The following is an 18,384-nucleotide window of genomic DNA, read 5'->3' as shown; positions in this document are numbered from 1 at the left end:
TCCATGGTTTGGCCAGTGGAGGCCTCACTGTGATGGTGAGGTCAGAAAGGAAATAAGGGAGTGAGTCATGGGGATTTCTCAGAGATGAACCTTTGGGTGGATGGAACAGGAAGTGCAAAGTTCCTGAGGTGGGAACAAGCCTGGAATTTTCAAGGAAAAGCAAAGAAATCAGTGTGACAGCACCTGAGAACATTGGGGAAAGAGCTGAAGATCCAAGACAAAGCACAGGCTTGATGGGGGCACTATAGGGACAGTAATCCCAGTCGTGAAGTCTCCACCCTCTTGACCTAATCACTACCATCCCTCCCAAATTCTCACCTCCTCAGACTTTCATTTTGGGGGATTAGGATTTCAACATACAAATATTAGGAGGACACAAACATTCAGACCATAGCAAGAATCAAAATTGTCTCCAAACACTTCCAAGTGTCCCCTGTGTAACTTGATTGCTCCCCATTGATGATCACTGATCTAATGTGATCATGCCTGTAGCAGTCAGAATAAAGTGGGGTACGCTGTAGTAACAAACCAGCCCCAACTTCCAGAGACATAAAACAGCAAAGGTCTGCTCTTTACTTACACTCATGACTCTCACTGGCAGCTGAGGACTTCTCTTCCAAATTCCCATAGTCCCCTCTATTAAACTCAGGCCAACCAAGAAGCCACTCTTGGGGGCATTGCTGTCAGTTAGAGGAAGAAGGCGATGGGCTTACTTCCTCCAAGAAACCAGGAGTATTCCTGCTGTCATTTCATTGGGCCAAGCAAGTCACACGACAGGAAGTACAAACTTTCCATGTCCTCCAGAGGAGAGAAAAAAACTAAGCATCTATGAATACCTTATTATATTGCTTCAACATTGGCAGATTGAAATTCATATATTTTACTATATGTTATTTTCACAGTATTTTTCCTTTATTTATTTATTTATAAAGATTATTTATTTATTTATTTATTTGACAGAGATCACAAGTAGTCAGAGAGGCAGGCAGAGAGAGAGAAAGGGAAGCAGGCTCCTTGCTGAGCAGAGAGCCCGATGCAGGGCTCAATCCCAGGACCCTGAGACCACTGAGCCATCCAGGCACCTCTGTTTATTTTTTTGACTAGGCTCCACACCCAACGTGGGCTTGTAATAACTACCCCGAAACTGAGGGTACCATGCTGTACTGACTGAGCCAGCCAGGTGTTCCTCCTTTATTTTTTAATTGATATTTAAAAGTTGATTGATCGTGTGTTAATTGATATTTTGAAATTACCTGTACAGATAGGTAACTGATTTTTTTAGGTTATATTATTTGTGAATTCATTTCATCAGGGTAGAGGCTATGAGAAAATTGTTGACATTTTTCAATTTTGAAAATTTCAATTTTGAACTTTTTCAAAAAATGAGAAAAATTGTTTTTAAGGATTTATTTATTTTAGAGAGAGAAATAGAGCAGGGGGAGGGGGAGAAGGGGAGAGAGGGAGGGAGAATCTCAAGCAGACTCCACGCAAAGAGCACAGCCTGATGCGGGGCTCCATGCCATGACCCTGAGATCATGACCTGAGCTGAAATCAAGAGTCAGACACTTAACCAACTGAACCACCCAGGTGCCCCAAGAAATGTTTATTATAAAAAGAGGACATGGCATACCCAGTAACAGTGTGGGACAGATGTTCACCAAAATCTGCATACAGAGACAGGGATTGGCAGACTACAGTCTGCGGGCCAAATACTGTCTATGGCCTGACTTTGGGTGGCCCAGAGCTAAGAATGGCTTTATATTTTTAGAGTTGTAAAAAGGAAAAAAAAAAAGAAGAACTAGAGGAATAAGTGATAAAGAGCATATGTGGCTCCTAAAGTCTAAAATATTTACTATCCAGCCCTTTACAGAAAACATTTAACAACCTCCGGACTAGAATGTTCTTAGCAGCCCTATTGTAATAAACCGAAACTGGAAACCACACAAACACCCATTCACAGTTGGATGAATAAAAAGATAGTGTTGTATTTGTACAATGGAATGCCATCCAGCAGGAGTTGAAAAACTTTTTCTGTTAAGGGCTGGATAGTAAATATTTCCGTCTTTCTGGGCCATATGGTCTCTGCCACAGCCATTGTAGCAAACAGCTATAGATAACTGTGAATGAAGAGATGTGGCGGTGTTCCAATAAAACTTTATTTATAAAATGAGCAACAGGCCGGTTTTGGTCCCCAGGCTGTAGTTTGCCAACCCCTGAGGCACAGAAATGAGCATAAACAATCTACAACATAAGCCCACGTGGGTACATTACGTAAAGCCAAAGGAAAACCGGCCGCACAATTCCCTTTATAGGGAATTCGAGACCAGGAATGTTGGCCTCTATGGTGTTTCAAGTGAGGATGGGGTTGGAGTTTTCTGCTTTTGAATCTGGCTTCCCCAGCGTGCTCACTTTGTGATAAAGCCTTGAGCTGTGCACTCAGGAGGCAAGAGCCTCTTTTGTGGGCGTGTTCTTCCAAACAAAGGCTGGCAAGGGCGTTGGCTGGCATGGTCTGCGATCTCCCATGGCAGCTGGCACACAACAGAGGGGCCCCCGGCCTCTCTCTGGAGGTGGGATCTGACCGGCTTCTCAGCCTCGCAGCTGTTGGAGCTTCTCAGAGCCGCTGATGGAGTGAATTCGACGTGGTGGAAAAATTCTCAGATTCTTAGGAGAACCACGCCTCCCTGACGACTCCCTCTTCATCTCTCCAGTTTCAAACCAAGAAATGAGCAGGGAGAAGAAGAAGAAAAAAAAACAAGTTAAAATACCTCGGAGATGCCAAGGGAAATGTCATAAATGTCAGGTGATGAAATTTACATTCATCATTCCTAAGAGAGCGTTGTTAACTCCTCTCCTTCAGGCTGTGACTCTAGTGTCCCCTCCACAGAGAGACCTTCCCTGGGCCACCCAATGGTCGCCTGTGACTATCAGAGGCTGGGAAGAAGCAAGGAAGAGTTCTTTCCTCTGGTTTTTGAAGGTGGCATGGCCCCGCCAACACCTTGATCTCAGGCTTCTGTGCTTCCCCAACCATAGGCCTATAACACATGTCTGTTGTTCTAAGCCACCCAATCTCATGGCATTTTTGCATGGCAGCCCTAGGAAAAGGATCCAGTGTGTGTTACCATCTGACTTATTATTTATCTTGTTTATTCTCTCCCCAGTGGGATGTGAAATCCACAAGGGCCAGGATTTGTGTCCATCTTGTCCACTGCTGCCTCCCCAGGGACTAGCCAGAGCTTGTCCTCATAGGTGATCAGTTAGCGTTTATCGAATGAATTCGTTTAGGCATTCTAAAAACACAGAGTGAGCACTTTCTTTGTACCGATGCACTGTAGGGTCAGAGTGGATATTAGGCATGGTTGATACTGCCCTCATCATGCTGAGAGGACAGACCTCTGTCCTGAGAGGACAGTCACAAAACACAGATGAAAGTGAATGGACGCATCTGTAGGAAATGAGCCTGGAGGAGGAGCTCTGTGGGTCAGCAGACAGATTAGTGAGGGTTGTGCAGTGAAGAAACACTATCAGGAGGAACCATGATTTGAGTTGAGGATTGACAGGTTGAATTATGTCTCCCTAAAATGACACTGAAGTTTTGACCCCCAGGACCTACGAATGTGACCATATTTGGAGGTAAGGTCTTGGCAAATGATCAAGTTAAGGTATGTATTAGGGTGGGAGCTACTCCAATAGGATTGAGGTCCTCGTAAAAAAGGGGAAGGTTGTGGGGCACCTGCCTGGTTCTGTTGGTGGAGCCTCTGACTCTCGATCTCAGGGTCATGAGTTTAAGCCCCATGTTGGGGATAGAGATAGCTAAAGCAGCTGGGGCAGGAGCTTGGACACAGACACACACATACAGAGGGAAGACAACGTGAAGACAGAGAAAACATCATGTTCAAGTCAGGAATGCCTGAAGCCAAAGCTGCCAGAAGCTGGGAGAGATGCCTGGGCCAAATTCTCCCTCAGAGCCTCACAAAGAACCCACCCAGCTGACATCTTGGTTTTCAGCTTCCAGATTCCAGAACCGTGAGACAAAAACATGTCTGTTGTCTGGGCCACCCAGTTTGTGGAGCTGGTTATGGCGGCTCTAGCGAGCAACTCCAGGTGGGTAAAACTCAGATACGTGGGGAAGAGAAGGTAGCCAATGCTCAGAGGTTGAAAATCTCTGCCTCCGTTGTACTTCCGTTTACTATTCTCAGAGTTCATTTCCTGTCTGTCTGTGTTCTCTCTTTCCTTTGGTCAGCATTTTATTTTATTTTATTTTTTTAAAAAAGATTTTATTTATTTATTTGACAGACAGAGATCACAAGTAGGCAGAGAGGCAGGCAGAAAGAGAGAGAGAAGGAAGGAGGCTCCCCATGGAGGAGAGAGCCCGATGTGGGGCTCGATCCCAGGACCCTGGGATCATGACCTGAGCCGAAGGCAAAGGCTTTAACCCACTGAGCCACCCAGGTGCCCCTTGGTCAGCGTTTTAAAAAACTTACTGCCACCTGATATTACATAATACATCATGTATTTTGTTGCTTACTTGTTCATTGTCCATCTCCTCTACCGCCAGGTGAGATCTAGGAGGAAAGAGACTCTCTGTGTTGTCCGTGGTGGTATTCCCAGCATGGAGTAGGTGCTCAAAAAAGTTCCTGTTGGGACGCCTGGGTGGCTCAGTTGGTTAAACGACTGCCTTCGGCTCAGGTCATGATCCCAGCGTCCTGGGGTCGAGTCCCACATCGGGCTCCTTGCTCAGCAGGGAGCCTGCTTCTCCCTCTGCCTCTGCCTGCCATTCTGTCTGCCTGTGCTCGCTCTCTCTCCTTCTCTCTCTGACAAATAAAAAAAATCTTAAAAAAAAAATTCCTGTTGGATTTTTAAGAATGCAGGCACTGGAGTGAAATGCTGTGGGCTCAGGCCCCAGCTCTGCCCCTTGCTTCTTTCTCTCTGAGCCCGTTCCTACATTGGAAAAATCGAGACAATGGTATCAAGAGTGTTAGACCAAGATGTTGTGTGTAAAGTTCTTGCCATACGTGGCTCATTTTCTTTGATCATTTTGAGATCATTTCAGACGTCACCAAAAAAGTTGCAAAAACAATGTGGAGAATTCCCATAATTTCTCACCCAAGTTTCTCCAAAGGTTAACCCCTTACATAACCACAGTAAAATGATCGAAATCATGACACTAACCTTGTAAACTGCCTGTGAACCAACCCACGAACCTTATTCAAATTTCCCTGATATCTCAGTCCTGTTCTTTTTCTGATCCGGGATCTCACATTACAATTAGTTGTTGTGTCTCCTTAGTCTTCTCCAACATGTGATGCTTCTGTCTTTTTTTTGTCTTTCATGACCTTGACCCTTTTGAGGAGTACAAGCCATTTATTTCATAGAATGGCCCTCAGTTTGGATTTGTTTGATGTTTTCCTTATGATTAGTTCCAGGTTATGTGCTTTGGGCAGGAACACTGTGGAAGTGATGCCATGTCCTTCTTGGTGCATGACATCAGAAGGCCCCTGATGTTGGGAGGTCCCGTGACCAATCATATTCATTTTGATTACTTACTGAAGGCACTTTCTAGTGTCTCCTCTGTAAACTTACTATTTTTTACAGTGTTCATTTGATGCTAATTTTATTTATTATTTTTTCCAACACACATTTACTGAGTGCCCACACTAGATGCCCAGGCCCTTTCCAAGAGGTTATGGCAACCAAGATGAGTAAGACTTTTCCCTGCTGGAATGTCACACTCTCATGAGGAAGATTGAAAGGTAGCCAGGATTCACAACGGAGAGAGACCAGTGGGTGATTAAGTTCTTGAAGGGTACATCAGGGGTACAGGAGGTATATACTGATCTGTCTGAGGGAGTCAGAGAAGGCTTCCTGGGAGAAGGGATATTTGAGTCGGGTATTTGAAGGATGAATAGGAGTTCACGAGGGGAGGGGGAGAGAATTCTGGGTAATGGGAGCAGTATTTGTGCAAAGATGAAAGCGATTATTTCGGGACGCCTGGGTGGCTCAGTTGGTTAAGCAGCTGCCTTCAGCTCAGGTCATGATCCCAGCGTCCTGGGATCGAGTCCCACATCGGGCTCCTTGCTCGGCAGGGAGCCTGCTTCTCTCTCTGCCTCTGCCTGCCATTCTGTCTGCCTGTGCTCTCTCTCTCTCTCTCTGACAAATAAATAAAATCTTTAAAAAAAAAAAAAAAAAGAAAGCGATTATTTCTGGTGCCAGTTGAAGGGCTGGGATATTGTCCTAGAAGCACTGGGGGGCCATGGGAGGACTGTGAGTAGGGGACGAGTAGGATCAGCTCTGGGTGTATAAAGACCATCTGGTGCCATATGGGGGACAATCCAGAGGGGAGAACCTCGAAACCTGGAAGGGTAAGTGTTCAAGTTGGAAGGAAGGATGCCTGAATTGAGGCTGGGCCAAGAGAATGGTGAGAAGGGCAGGGTGGGGGTGGGCTGCTGGAGGGTTGAACAAGGAGAGAGACAGTGATGGGGGTGCTCCTGTTATCTAACCTAGATATATGGATATACAGAGAGGCCATTTATCAAGAGGGAGAATACAGGTATTAGAGCAGGTTTGGCAGGAAAGATAATAAACCCCATTTAGTGTAAGTATATGGCACATTTTTTTTTTCTTTTTGTAAACTCTATACACAACATGGGGCTTGCACTCAAAACCCCAAGATCAAGAGTTGCATGTTCTTCCAGCTGAGCCAGCTGGGATACCCAATGTGCATGGCATATTTAAGAAAGATTTCCCTAAAAAAAAAAAAAAAAAAAAAAAAAAAAGGAAAGAAAAGGGAAGGGAAGGAAATGAAGGAAGGGAGAAAGACTTCCTGGATGGTTGGCTCCAAGTGGTATGTGGAAGTTAAGAGTTAATCCCTCTGCAATTTGGGAAAGAAAGGGCTTGGCTGGAGTGTCTTTTTCTCTTGCTCCTCCTCTTTCTCTGAGGATAAACATAAGTCAGATAACATGGTCAAGAAAGTACCTGGCACTCAGTAAATACTCATTAGCTGGCAGTTCTGTGTGTATTTTTTTAACGTAATGAGTACCTACCAAGTGCCAGACTATTATTATTATGGTTGGATGTTTTTTCCCTCATTCTTGCCTCTTCTTTCTTTCTTCTTTTCCTCACCCCCAATGGTAAGGCTGAGCTGTCTGGCACAATAATGCATCTCTGTCATCTTAGGAAATGCCGTTACTTCTGTAAGAGACGGGTTGATTTCCTGGTAGAACTTACAGAACTTTCTGTGATGATCGAAATGCTTATCTGTGCCTTGGAAATGGTAGGTACCAGCCTCGTGTGGCTCCTGAGCTCTTGAAATATGGCTAGCAAGACTGCGGAATTGAATTTTTTTTTAAGATTTTATTTGTTTATTTGTCAGAGAGAGAGAGCACACACAAGCAGGCAGAGTGGCAGGTAGAGGCAGAGAGAGAAGCAGATTCCCTGCTAAGCAAGGAGCCTGAGGTGGGTCTCGATCCCAGGACACTGGGATCTGACCTGAGCCAAAGGCAGCAGCTTAACTGACTGAGCCACCCAGGTGTCCCTGAATTTTTTTTTAAGGGTACCGCTGACCCCAACTTGGGGTTTGAACTCAGGACTCAGATCCAGAGTCACACATTGCAGCAACTGAGCCAGCCAGAAACTCCAGGAACTTTAATTTTCAATTTAGGTTTCAATTGAAACTTGAACAGACTCATGTGACTGGCAGCTACCATGTTGGACAGTGTGACCCCAAAACTAAGGTTCCCTTCCCCCAGGAACTGTAAAAATTTGCCTTGTTTTCCCTAAAGGCACAAAGTCTCAAGGATTGCTGAGGTCGCAGGGGAGTGGGAGCTGAAGAGGGAGAGAAGAATAAAAAAGAGGGGTACATTGGGAACTTCCTGTGTGGGTGTCAGGAGTATAAAGTGAATGAGTCAAATAAAAAAAGGTGGGGTGCCTGGGTGGCTCAGTCATTAAGCATCTGCCTTCCGCTCAGGTCATTATCCCAGCGTCCTGGGGATCCAGTCCCACATCGGGCTCCCTGCTCAGCTCCCCCTGCTTGTGTTACCTCTCTCACTGTCTCTTTCTGTCAAAGAAATAAATAAGACATGTATCCCTCTTGGAATGCAGTGAAAAAAGACCAACAACCTGATTCAAAATATGGGCCAAATATCTGAATAGACACTTCCCTAAGGAGAAATTACAAGTGGCCAATAAGCACATGAAGAAAATGTTCAACATCATTAGTCTTCAAGGAAGTGCAAATTAAAAACCACAGTGAGACACAACACACCCACAATGGCGAATATTAGACAGTGTTAAATGTCACAAGGATGGGGAGCAGCCGGAACTCTCAAACACTGTTGGTGGGAAAAAGAAAAGCATCGCATCTCATCTCATCCCATCACAATGCTATCTAATCATATAATAATATCTAGTAATAATAATAATAATAATCTGATAAGAAAGATGTCCACAGTCTAATCTCCAGAAACTGTGAACATCTCTTTATGTGGTAAAAGGGACTTTGTGGATGAGATTCAATAAGGGTCTTGAGTTGGGGCAATTATCTTGGGTTTCATCCTGGATATTATCTTGAGTATCATCACAAGGGTCTTTGTAAGAAGGAATTGGGAAGGTCAGGGTCAGAAGAAGGAAATGTGCTGGCTGAAGCAGATGTTGGAGGGCTGAGGCCATGAGCCATGGGATAAAAGCAGCCTTGAGAAGCTGCAAAGGACAGAGAAACAAATTCACCCTTAGAACCTTCTGGAAGGGGCATGGTTCTGATGGCACCTTGATTTTAGCCCTGTAAGACCCACCTCGGACATCTGACCTCCAGATCTAGAAGGAAATAGATTTCTACTGTTTTAAGTCACTGAGTTTGTGGGAAATTGTCACAGCAACAATGGCAAGCTACCGTAGTCACCGTGGGGGAAAAGTCTGGCATTTTCTTCTAAATTAAACCCACACCAATTCATGACTCAGAAGTTTCACTCAGGTGTTTCCTCAAGAGAAATAAAAATGTACACCTGCAGAAAGGCTGGTGTAAGAGTATTGGAAGCAGGTTTCTTCACAATAGTCCCAAACTGCAGATATGCCGGCTATCCACGAACAGAAAAATGGATAAAGCCATGGGTACATTCATACAGAGGAATAGTACTCAGATCAAATAACTGACTCATACAATAACACAGATGAGTTTCAAAACCATTTTGCAGGGGCACCTGGGTGGCTCAGTCAGCTAAACTGCTGCCTTTGGCTCAGGTCATGATCCCAGGGTCCTGGGATGGAGCCCCGCATCGGGCTCCCTGCTCAGTGGGAAGCCTGCTTCTCCCTTTCCCTTGAACCCTCCACCTGCTTGTGCTCTCTCTCTCTCTCAAAAAAAAAAAAAAAAAGCGTCTTGCAGAATGAAGGAAACCAGACACAAAAGATCACCCACACTGGGATTCCATTTATAAAAAGATCTAGAACAAACAAAACTCATCAATGGTGATAAAAATCAGGATAGTAGTTGCCTGGAGTGGTGTGGTGGGGACGAAGGTGGGGATTGATAGGGAAGGAGCAAAGGTAACTTCCTGGGGTGTGGAAATGTTCTGTATTTTCTTCTTCTTCTTTTTTTTAAGATTTTATTTTTAAGTCATCTCTATACCAAACATGGGGCTCGAACTCACAACCCCGCGATTGAGAGTCGCACCATCTACCAACTCAGCTAGCCAGGGAGGCACTCCTGCCCTGTATTTTCTAATAGTTGTATATGTATTTGTCCAAAGTCATGGACTGGTATATTTAGGAGCTTTACATTTTACTGTTTGTGAATTCTACCTCCAAAGGGAACCATAAACCGAGAATGAACTGTAGCTAATAAAATGTGTGATGAATTATTTAGAATTAAAGTGTCTGAAGTCTGCGAAGTATTCTAAGGAGTGGCGAGACAGCAGAGTTTCCCAGCTTTGGTACTATGGACACTTAGGGCCAGGTCATTCTTTGTCATGGGGGCCGTCCCAAGCACTGTAGGATGGGGCCTGGCACCTCTCCTCCCCTCCACAGTCCATCACAATAGAAGAGTCTGTTTCCAGACATTGCAAGATGTCCTCTGAGCGGCCTGATTTGTCCCTGGAGCAGAACCGCTGAGATAGAGGGAGGGATACATGGATATATTTGCCATAAAATAAATACAGAAAATGCCAAGTGTAGAATGTAGCCAGGGGCTACCCCTGTGTCCACTGGGCACTTCCCCCCCGCCACTGCCTGCAACATTTCTACATGCTTAAGATGTTTCATAGTAAAATATTACGGAACAATGCACATCCCAAGAGCCATTAGCCTTGTTAGTGTCTACCCTAGTGAGAGACAATTGGTCTGTGTTCACAAGAAGGATTCAGTGGGAACATTCATCTTTCCTCTCATCTCCTTGTTTATAATAGGAAAACCCTGGAAACAGCCTACGTGCCCATCAACCCCCCCCACCACCATGGATTGGCTGGAATAAACTTGGATACATCCGCATTGTCGAGTTCTGTGCCCTCGTTTTTGGTTTTGTTTTTAAAGAGAAAGACACGAATGTGCTCACATATCGAGCCCCAGCTGCTGCGGACCTCAGCAACCAGACAAATGTCACGAGGGCCTTTCAGGGCTGATGGCTCTGCCCTGTACCTTGGTCCTCTCTTTCCATTTATCAGAACCCCCAGGACTGTGTGCTAAAAAGGGCGAATTTCCCTGATATAGGTGTCTGTGATATAATTATACATTTGCATATGGATTATACCTCAAAATGCCTGACTTAAAAAAAAAACAGCAATGATTCTGTGGAAGAGCTTTTGGGTTTTATTTGCTGGAGGAGGGAAGAACGGGAAGGCAGGGAGGGCAGGTGCAGGAAGGCAGGCTCCCAAGGCTTAGGTGTGGGCCCTGAATGTGCAAATCTCATCTCATGCCACAGTCTGCCTGTGAGAAGGGGCAGGGAGGACATCCCAAGGTGAGGGCACTGCCTGGCTTGGGCTGAGGCTTGGAGGTGGGTCCTGGGGCAGGTGTATCTACCACGAGGCTGGAGTGCAGGGAACGTGAAGGCGAGCGGTAGGGGGGGCGGACAGGAGGTGATCTGAAACCAGATTGGGACTCTCAGCACTTACAGTTTCTATCCTGTCACCAGGCTGTTAACATATACAGCCTGTCATATATTCGTTAATTATACACCTGCCTTATCTGCTTTCCCAGCCTGCGTTCCGTTCAGGTGGGCAGATGATTCTGGAGGCCTGAGAGACACTGGAGGCTATGCTGGGATCCAAGGAAGGCAAGGTGACCCAATTCAGGTCTGTGCCATCGAGGAGCTCCCAGGCCGGTGGGAGAGACCAGCAGGTGAGCAGCCAATGCCCGCACCTGGGGGAAGAGGCTGCCCATGAGGGGCCACAGGCATGGGCAGGGCCCCTTACAAGAAATCCTGGAAGGCTTCCTGGAAAAGGAGGCATTGGGGGGTGAGGGGAGACCTTTCCCAATGTCGGGAAGCCCATCTCAATAATAGCAATGATATTAATATGATAATAATAGCTGGCGACATTTATCGAGTATTTGCAACATGCTAGAATCCCTGCACTAAGCACAGGGTAGGAATCAATTTAACCCTCCAGCAACTAGGGTGGATACTCTTAGCATTGTCATGATTTCCCTTTTTGTGGATTAGGAAAATCGAAGCACCGATTGGTTTCTTGCCCTCAGACTACGTGTGTGATGGTTGGAGAGACAATCAGAGTCTCAGTCTAGGGAAATGCATGATTTACCGGAGGCAGCCAAAGACGCTGGTGGGAACTGAGAGCCGGGGTGACTGCTTCTGGCTGGGGAAGGCTGGGGGGTCTCCAAGAAGAGAGGGACCCCTGAGATGGATCCTTTGTCGATGGGTATGTGCGAAGCTGGGCACATAGAGTTATGTCATATTTTCAGTTCTTGTCTTGCTGTCCTTTGTCCGTATCCCTGTTTTTCCTTCTTTTTTCTCCCCCCACCCTCTCGGTCCACTGGCCCCACTCCTGGACAAACCCAACACATTGCGTTCATGCCTCTCTGGGTATGAGCTAACACTTGCAAACCAGCCAGTCTCTTTGTGTAACTCTATCCTCTACATTGATATGAAAGATGCATTTTATCTTTTAAATTGTGCCGTGGGACCCAGTTCTGTTTCTTACTTTTTCCACTCAGAGTTATGTCGCCCATTGTCATACGTAACACTGATTTACTGCTTCTAGAACACCTGGGGGAATCCACTCCCTTTTACTTACCCACTCCCCAAGCAGCAGGGCCCGTGATCGTGATGGTCTCTGTGTTCCCAGTCCCACCCGTAAGGCGGCCTTGGTCAGTTTTGGACACACCTTCGTATATCACCTGAGTTCGAGTTCTGTGGGTACTTGGAAACGCGGTTGCTGGGCTCTGGAATCAGTGCACAATTAATGCCACAAAAGTCCATCTGATCATCTGGGCTGGATCTTGAGGCCCTCACAGCATTTTGCCAGGTAGACAGGGTGGAGAAGGACCAGTCAGTTCAAAGGATTGAGCAAAAACTGAGTGTGTTCGAGGGTCAGGAAATTACAGGTGGACCTCCCAGAGGTATGAGACCTGTGGCAGATTAGCCCATCATAAATACCTGACTGGTTGGTTTCTTTCCTGAAAAGGAAACTAGGATTGTTGTGGGTGGCAGTTTGGCAACATGTATGAAATGCTTAGCTGCTTTATATGCTGACTCAGCGATATCTGTGCATGTACATGAAGAAGCAGGAAGGGTGTTTGCTGGATTGTCATTTGTAGAAGGGCACGACGGAAGACCATGGAAAGCCCCATTCGGAAACAGGTCAGTGGTCCTACAGACTGATGTTGGAATGCCATGCAGATGCGAAAAAGATTAGAGTGAACTTAAATATAGGGGTCCAGAAAGTTCCCCACGACATATTGTTAAATAAGAAAAGTAAGTTCTGGGCACCCTGGGTGGCTCAGTCAGTTAAGCATCTGCTTTTGGCTCAGGTCGTGATCTTGGCATCCTGGATTGAGCCCCACGTCGGGCTCCCTGCTCAGCGACCAGTCTGTTCCCTCTGCCTCTGTGATCTCTCTTGCTCTCACTCTCTCTCAAATAAGTAAACACATGAATACCTTAAAAAAACAAAAAGAACAGTAATTGCAGTATACCAAGTATAATCCTATTTCCTAAACACAAGAAATCACAGGAAATATTTTTCAGTTACTTGTTTATCTATCTATATAAATCAGAGGGTGGCAAACTTTTCCTGTAAAGTCTATAATAGTAAATATTTACATCTTCGAGCCTTGTATAATCTCTAGCAAAAATCCTCAGCTCTGCCCTGGTGGTGTGGAAGCAGCCATAGATGCATCAGCCAATGAGCGTGGCTGTGTGCCAATAAAACTTTATTTACAAACACAGGTGGGGTCTCCCAGATGTCAATAAATAGTATGTGTTTTTGGAAGAGTACACACCAAAATATTATGAGGTGATCCATCTGAAAGGGGACCTGGGAAGGAAGGTGCAGGTCAAAGGAAACATTACCCTTTTACTTGAAATTTTTCCCACCTTGCGTAATTAAAATTGTTTTAATCTGAAAAGGAAATAATGTGTAAAAAACAGCTTCAGTGGCCTTTTCTCCCTTCCTGGTTATAAGGTCATGATTTTTGTTTTAGAAAATGCAAGCAGCCTGTAAAAGTAACCAGGAAGCAAAAGTTTCCCATCATCTTACCAGCTTGAGCAGAATTTCTTTTTTTTTTAAGTTTATTTATTTATTTTTCTGTATTATAAATCAGCGTAGGCAAAAGAGATCAAGTAAAATACAGAGCACACAGAAAATGTTTATTTATTTATTATTAGTAATCTCTATATCCAACGGGGGCTTGAACTCAGGACTGTGAGATCACAACAGTCATATGCTCTTTCAACTGAGCCAGCCAGGCACCCCTTGAACAGAATGGGGGGAAGGGCAGAGAGAGAGAGAGAGAGAGAAACTTCATTATTTTTTAAAAATGATTTTATTTTATTTATTTATTTGAGATTGGGAGAGAGAGTGAGCAAAAGAGAGCACAAGCCTAGGAAGGGGCAGAGGGAGAGGGAGAAGGAGACTCCCTGCTGAGCGAGGAGCCTGATGCAGAAATCGATCCCAGGACCCTGAGATCATGACCCGAGCCAAAGGCAGACACTTAACTGACTGAGCCACCCAGGCATCAGTAAGCAGAATTTCTTAAAGGGTTTATTTCAATCACGCAACAGATATTTACGGAACACTCACTGTGTGCAAATGTCAGGTGCTGGGAACAGAGCAGTAAACGAAGCAGAGTCCACACCCTCTGTAGGGTGGTATTTTACAGTCAAAGACAGACAGACAAATAACAAACACAGTAAATAAGTAAATGATATAATATGTTGGAAATAAGTAAATTATATAATATTTTTCTAAAAACAGAAACAGGACAGCAGGTGAAAGAGATCGGGGCTACCTGGGGGCTGGTATGCTATTAAACAAAGTGGCCAGAGAAGGTCTCATTGCCAAGGTTACATTTAAGCAAAGACTTGAAGGAATAGAGGGAGTGAGCCATGGGGATTCTGGGAGGGGACACAGCCTGTGCAAAGGTCCTGAGGTGGGAGCATACTAGGTGTGTCCAAGGAAAAGCAAGGAGGTATGTATGGAGTAGAGGGAGTAAGGTGGAGGGCGAGGGAGGTGAGATCAAGGAGGGGAGGGGGCTGTATCCTTCTGGGTCTTGTGGTCAAGGTAAGCACTTTGTTTTTACTTGGAATGAGCTGGGAACAACTGGAGGGCTCTGAGAAGAGAAGGGACATGAGCTGACCTAGGGAATAGCCCAAGGGAGGCAAGTTGCTGAAGCAGGGAGACCAGAGAGGAGGTGACTGCAGGGGTCCGGGCAGGAGACAATGGCAGGTTAGTTAAACTGGAGCAATGGCAACAAGGGGTCAGACTCCGGATACATTCCAAAGGTCAAGTTGACAGTCCCTGAGGCTGGACTAGATGGAGGGGTTAAGGAGAAGAGAGGAATTAAGGATGATGTCAAGTGTTTTGGATTGAGTGTGATCTAGAACCACACTCAAGAGGCCACGAGATCTCCTGGAAATTTGTAAAAATGCATATTCCCAGGCCCTACCCAGATCTCCTTAGCTGGTGTGTCTGAGGTGGGGCCCAGGAACCTGCCTTCTGAGTGAACGGTCCAGGGTGCAGACTGGGGACTGGTGACCCCGAGGTCATGGTAGTGGGCCTCTCTCGGGGGCGGGGGGTCTACTCAGGAACAGAGTATCAGTGGATGAGAGGCTCCCTGCTCCCAGCCAGGATTCCTTCCTCTGCGACATGGGGCCATCGACAGAGCCCGCCTCCCAGCGCTGATGTGCCATCTGAATGAGCTCATGTGTATAAAAGATTTAAACTGGAGCCGGTGCATACAGGCTCCCAGGAAAGGGCAGCTATAATTAGCACCCTCTTCCAGAGACATATGTACTTGGTAAAGGATGAAATTGATCATAAACAAGTCACGGTTTCTGGCAGATCCTAGCACACCTGGCTCCATGTTGGGGAACACAGGGACAAGGTGCTAAATCGGATCCAGTCCGGGCCTTCCAGAGTTCCCAGTCTTGAGGTCCAGGCAGTGCCAGCCCCAGATGGGATGACCCAGGGGAGTCAGAGTAGGACAGGGGAGGGGCGGAGCTATGGGACCCCAGAGTGGGAGCAGGAGGTCCTGGAAGGGCTGTCTGACTGGCGGTGAATACATGAGTTCTAGGCAGGTAAGGTGGCCCAGAGAAGAGTGCTAGGGACATTTGTAAAGGCTAGAGATGCCTAGAATATTTGTGTGAGTGTGATGGGCTTAAAAAGCATCAGAGCAGTATGGTTACGTGCATGAACTTTCGAGTCAGGCAGCCTGAGTTTAGATCCCAGCTCTGCCCCTTTCTAGCTGTGTGATCAGGGGCAAGTTTCTTCACCTCTCCGTGCTTTAATACCCAAACCTGTATTGGTTCTCTATCTGTGCATAACAAATGATCCCCCATGGACAAAACTACATGACTTAACACAACACACATTTGTAATCTCATGGTTTCTGTATGTCAGGAAACAGGAAATTATGTAGTAGATTTTTTTAGAAGACGAATAGACACCCAATATTATCAGGGGTATGTGTGGTTTGGAAGGGAGATGTAGGATGCTGGTCAGGTGAAATGTTATCCTAGTGTTTGATTCCCTCCCCCCATCTTATGTAATTAAAGTAGTTTTCACTTGAAAAGAAAATAATGTTTTTTAAAAATAGTTGTAGTGGGCGCCTGGGTGGCTCAGTGGGTTAAAGCCTCTGCCTTCGGCTCAGATCATGATCCCAGAGTCCTGGGATCGAGTCCCACATTGGGCTCTCTGCTCAGCAGGGAACCTACTTCTCCATCTTTCTTTGCCTGCCTGTCTGCCTGCTTGTGATCTCTCTATGTCAAATAAATAAATAGAAAAAAAAATAGTTGTAGTGATCCTCTGCTTCAGGGACTCCCACAAAGTCATAATCAAAGCGTTGCTGGGAGCGCACTCATCTCATGGTTCAGCTAGAAAGGGTCAGTCTGTGCTCGTTCTCATGGTTGTTGGCAGGATTCAGCTTCTTTCAGGCTGCTGGCTAGAGACCAACCTCCCTTCCTTGCCCCTTGGCCTTAAATGTGGCCACTTGCTTTGTCAGGACCACCTGGAGAGAGTCAGCTAGCAAGACAGAGGTCCCAGTATTTTAAAACCTCATTATGAAAGTGACATCCCATCACTTTGGCTGTATTCTGCAAGTTAGAGAAATTTCTCTCATTTATAGCAGGGAGAGAAACAATAGAATCTGACTCTCGATGCTTGCTGGGAGTTAAATGATGCAACATATAAGTATAAGAAAGCATTTAGGATGCCTAGGACATAACAAATATCATAAAATATGAACAGTTATTATCTGGCCAGGCAGGAGGAGTCAGAAAGGCCTTCTCAGAGGAGGGAATTTTTGAGAAGTATGATAGGAGCTCGGCAGGTGACAGAAGTCATACATCCATTCATTTTCTTAGTCAACAACCTTCTTGTGAGGCATCATGTTTTCCAGATATTGTGCTGGGAGATCCCAGGAACCCAACATATCTGACCTTGACCATTGTGGAGATACTGGTATCAGGGACATTGGCCAAACCCAAGACTTGTCCTCTAAAGTCTCCAAGCTGATAGAGGAGGCAGAGAGGGATACAATCCAGGGTGATCCGGGCAGCAACACAAGAAGGAAGCAAGTAGGTGAGGACTCTGAGAAGGTTGGCATTGAACAAGGGCCTTGAAATGGCTGTCTGATTCCTTCCATTTGCTGAAGCCCAGAGAGGGAAAGGCAGTTGCCCAAGATCACACAGCATGGAAGAGTCTATGGATCCTGGACTCTGGGTATTTTGAGGACCAGGTGAGATGCAAGAGATACAGACCTGCCTCTTTGGAGGCCCTTCACTCAGAGATACCCAACACATGCAAGTCCCAGATTCAGATCTCTACATCCCCCCACAGACAGCAATGTTGTCAGAGTCATCTGACTCTAGACTTTACACCGAGTGTGATCAGAGCATCAATATGAGGGAGAGGATATGGTGGCCAGGCAGAGGGTGGGAGTGGAGTGAGACTAGGGAGCCTTTTTCTTTCTTTCTTTCTTTCTTTCTTTCTTTCTTTCTTTCTTTCTTTCTTTCTTTCTTTCTTTCCTTTTAAGATCTATCTATTTATGGAGGGGAGAGCAGAGGGAGAACATCTTCAAGCTGACTCTCTGGTGAGCATGGAGCACAGAGCTTGATCTCACCATCCCAAGATCATGACTTAAGTCGAAACCAAGAGTCAGACACTCAACTGACTGAAAAACCCAGGTGCCCTGATTAGGGAGCCTTTTATACACCCAACAAAGACTGGGCCTTGGGAAGTTGGCCTGGAGTTCCTGGAGTAGAGAGATGAAGAACAAGCAGAAGGTATAGCATATGCAAAGGTACGGGGGCACAAAAGACCATTTATTATCCATCCATCTGTCCATCAGTTCATTCATTCATCTGTTGGTCCATTTATTGATTCTTCCATCCATCTGCCCATTTATTTATTGATTGATCGTGTATACACTCCATTCATTCATTTATCCCCCCATCCAGTTATCCATTTCCTCATTTATCCATTTATTTATTTGCTCATCCAATTATTCATTTATCCCATCAGTTACACACCTGTCCATTCATTCATTTACTCAGAGTACCAACTGTCCCATCATCCTTCTATTCCAAATGTCACCACCTCAAGAAACCTTCCCTGACTCCCTTGCTAAAAATAGCCTAGGCCCATGCCTTCTTGCATCCTCTTTGACTTTTTCTTCATAGCCCTTCCTTACCCTGATTTGCCAATGTTCTCTATAATTATATGTTTGCTCGTT

The 18,384-nt window shown here is 45.6% G+C and overlaps 1 protein-coding gene and 2 long non-coding RNA genes across 4 annotated transcripts in view; 2 read left to right on the top strand and 1 right to left on the bottom strand.

The window, feature by feature from the left end:
• Positions 1 to 1,575: 1,575 nt before the first annotated feature.
• Positions 1,576 to 5,646, bottom strand: LOC309852851. The gene is made up of 2 exons (XR_014305425.1): positions 4,526 to 5,646; positions 1,576 to 2,702 (listed from the first exon to the last, which is right to left on the bottom strand). It is a non-coding gene; the product is annotated as an uncharacterized lncRNA (long non-coding RNA).
• Positions 3,413 to 10,473, top strand: LOC309852850. The gene is made up of 3 exons (XR_014305424.1): positions 3,413 to 3,630; positions 4,006 to 4,101; positions 10,392 to 10,473. It is a non-coding gene; the product is annotated as an uncharacterized lncRNA (long non-coding RNA).
• Positions 10,474 to 11,295: 822 nt separating this feature from the next.
• The window catches only part of MYH14 (myosin heavy chain 14), a 93,804-nt gene continuing 86,715 nt past the window's right edge, over positions 11,296 to 18,384 (top strand). For both annotated transcript variants that reach the window (XM_082710197.1, XM_082710196.1), the window contains exon 1: positions 11,296 to 11,319. The gene's annotated coding sequence lies outside the window, so the exon portion shown is untranslated. The remainder of the gene's footprint in view (positions 11,320 to 18,384) is intronic.

The sequence above is a fragment of the Mustela nivalis genome, assembly GCF_964662115.1.
Source record: "Mustela nivalis genome assembly, chromosome: 18".
Lineage (NCBI taxonomy): Eukaryota > Metazoa > Chordata > Mammalia > Carnivora > Mustelidae > Mustela > Mustela nivalis.
Note: the sequence above shows the minus strand (reverse complement) of the source record. Positions and strands in the feature narration are given on the sequence as shown.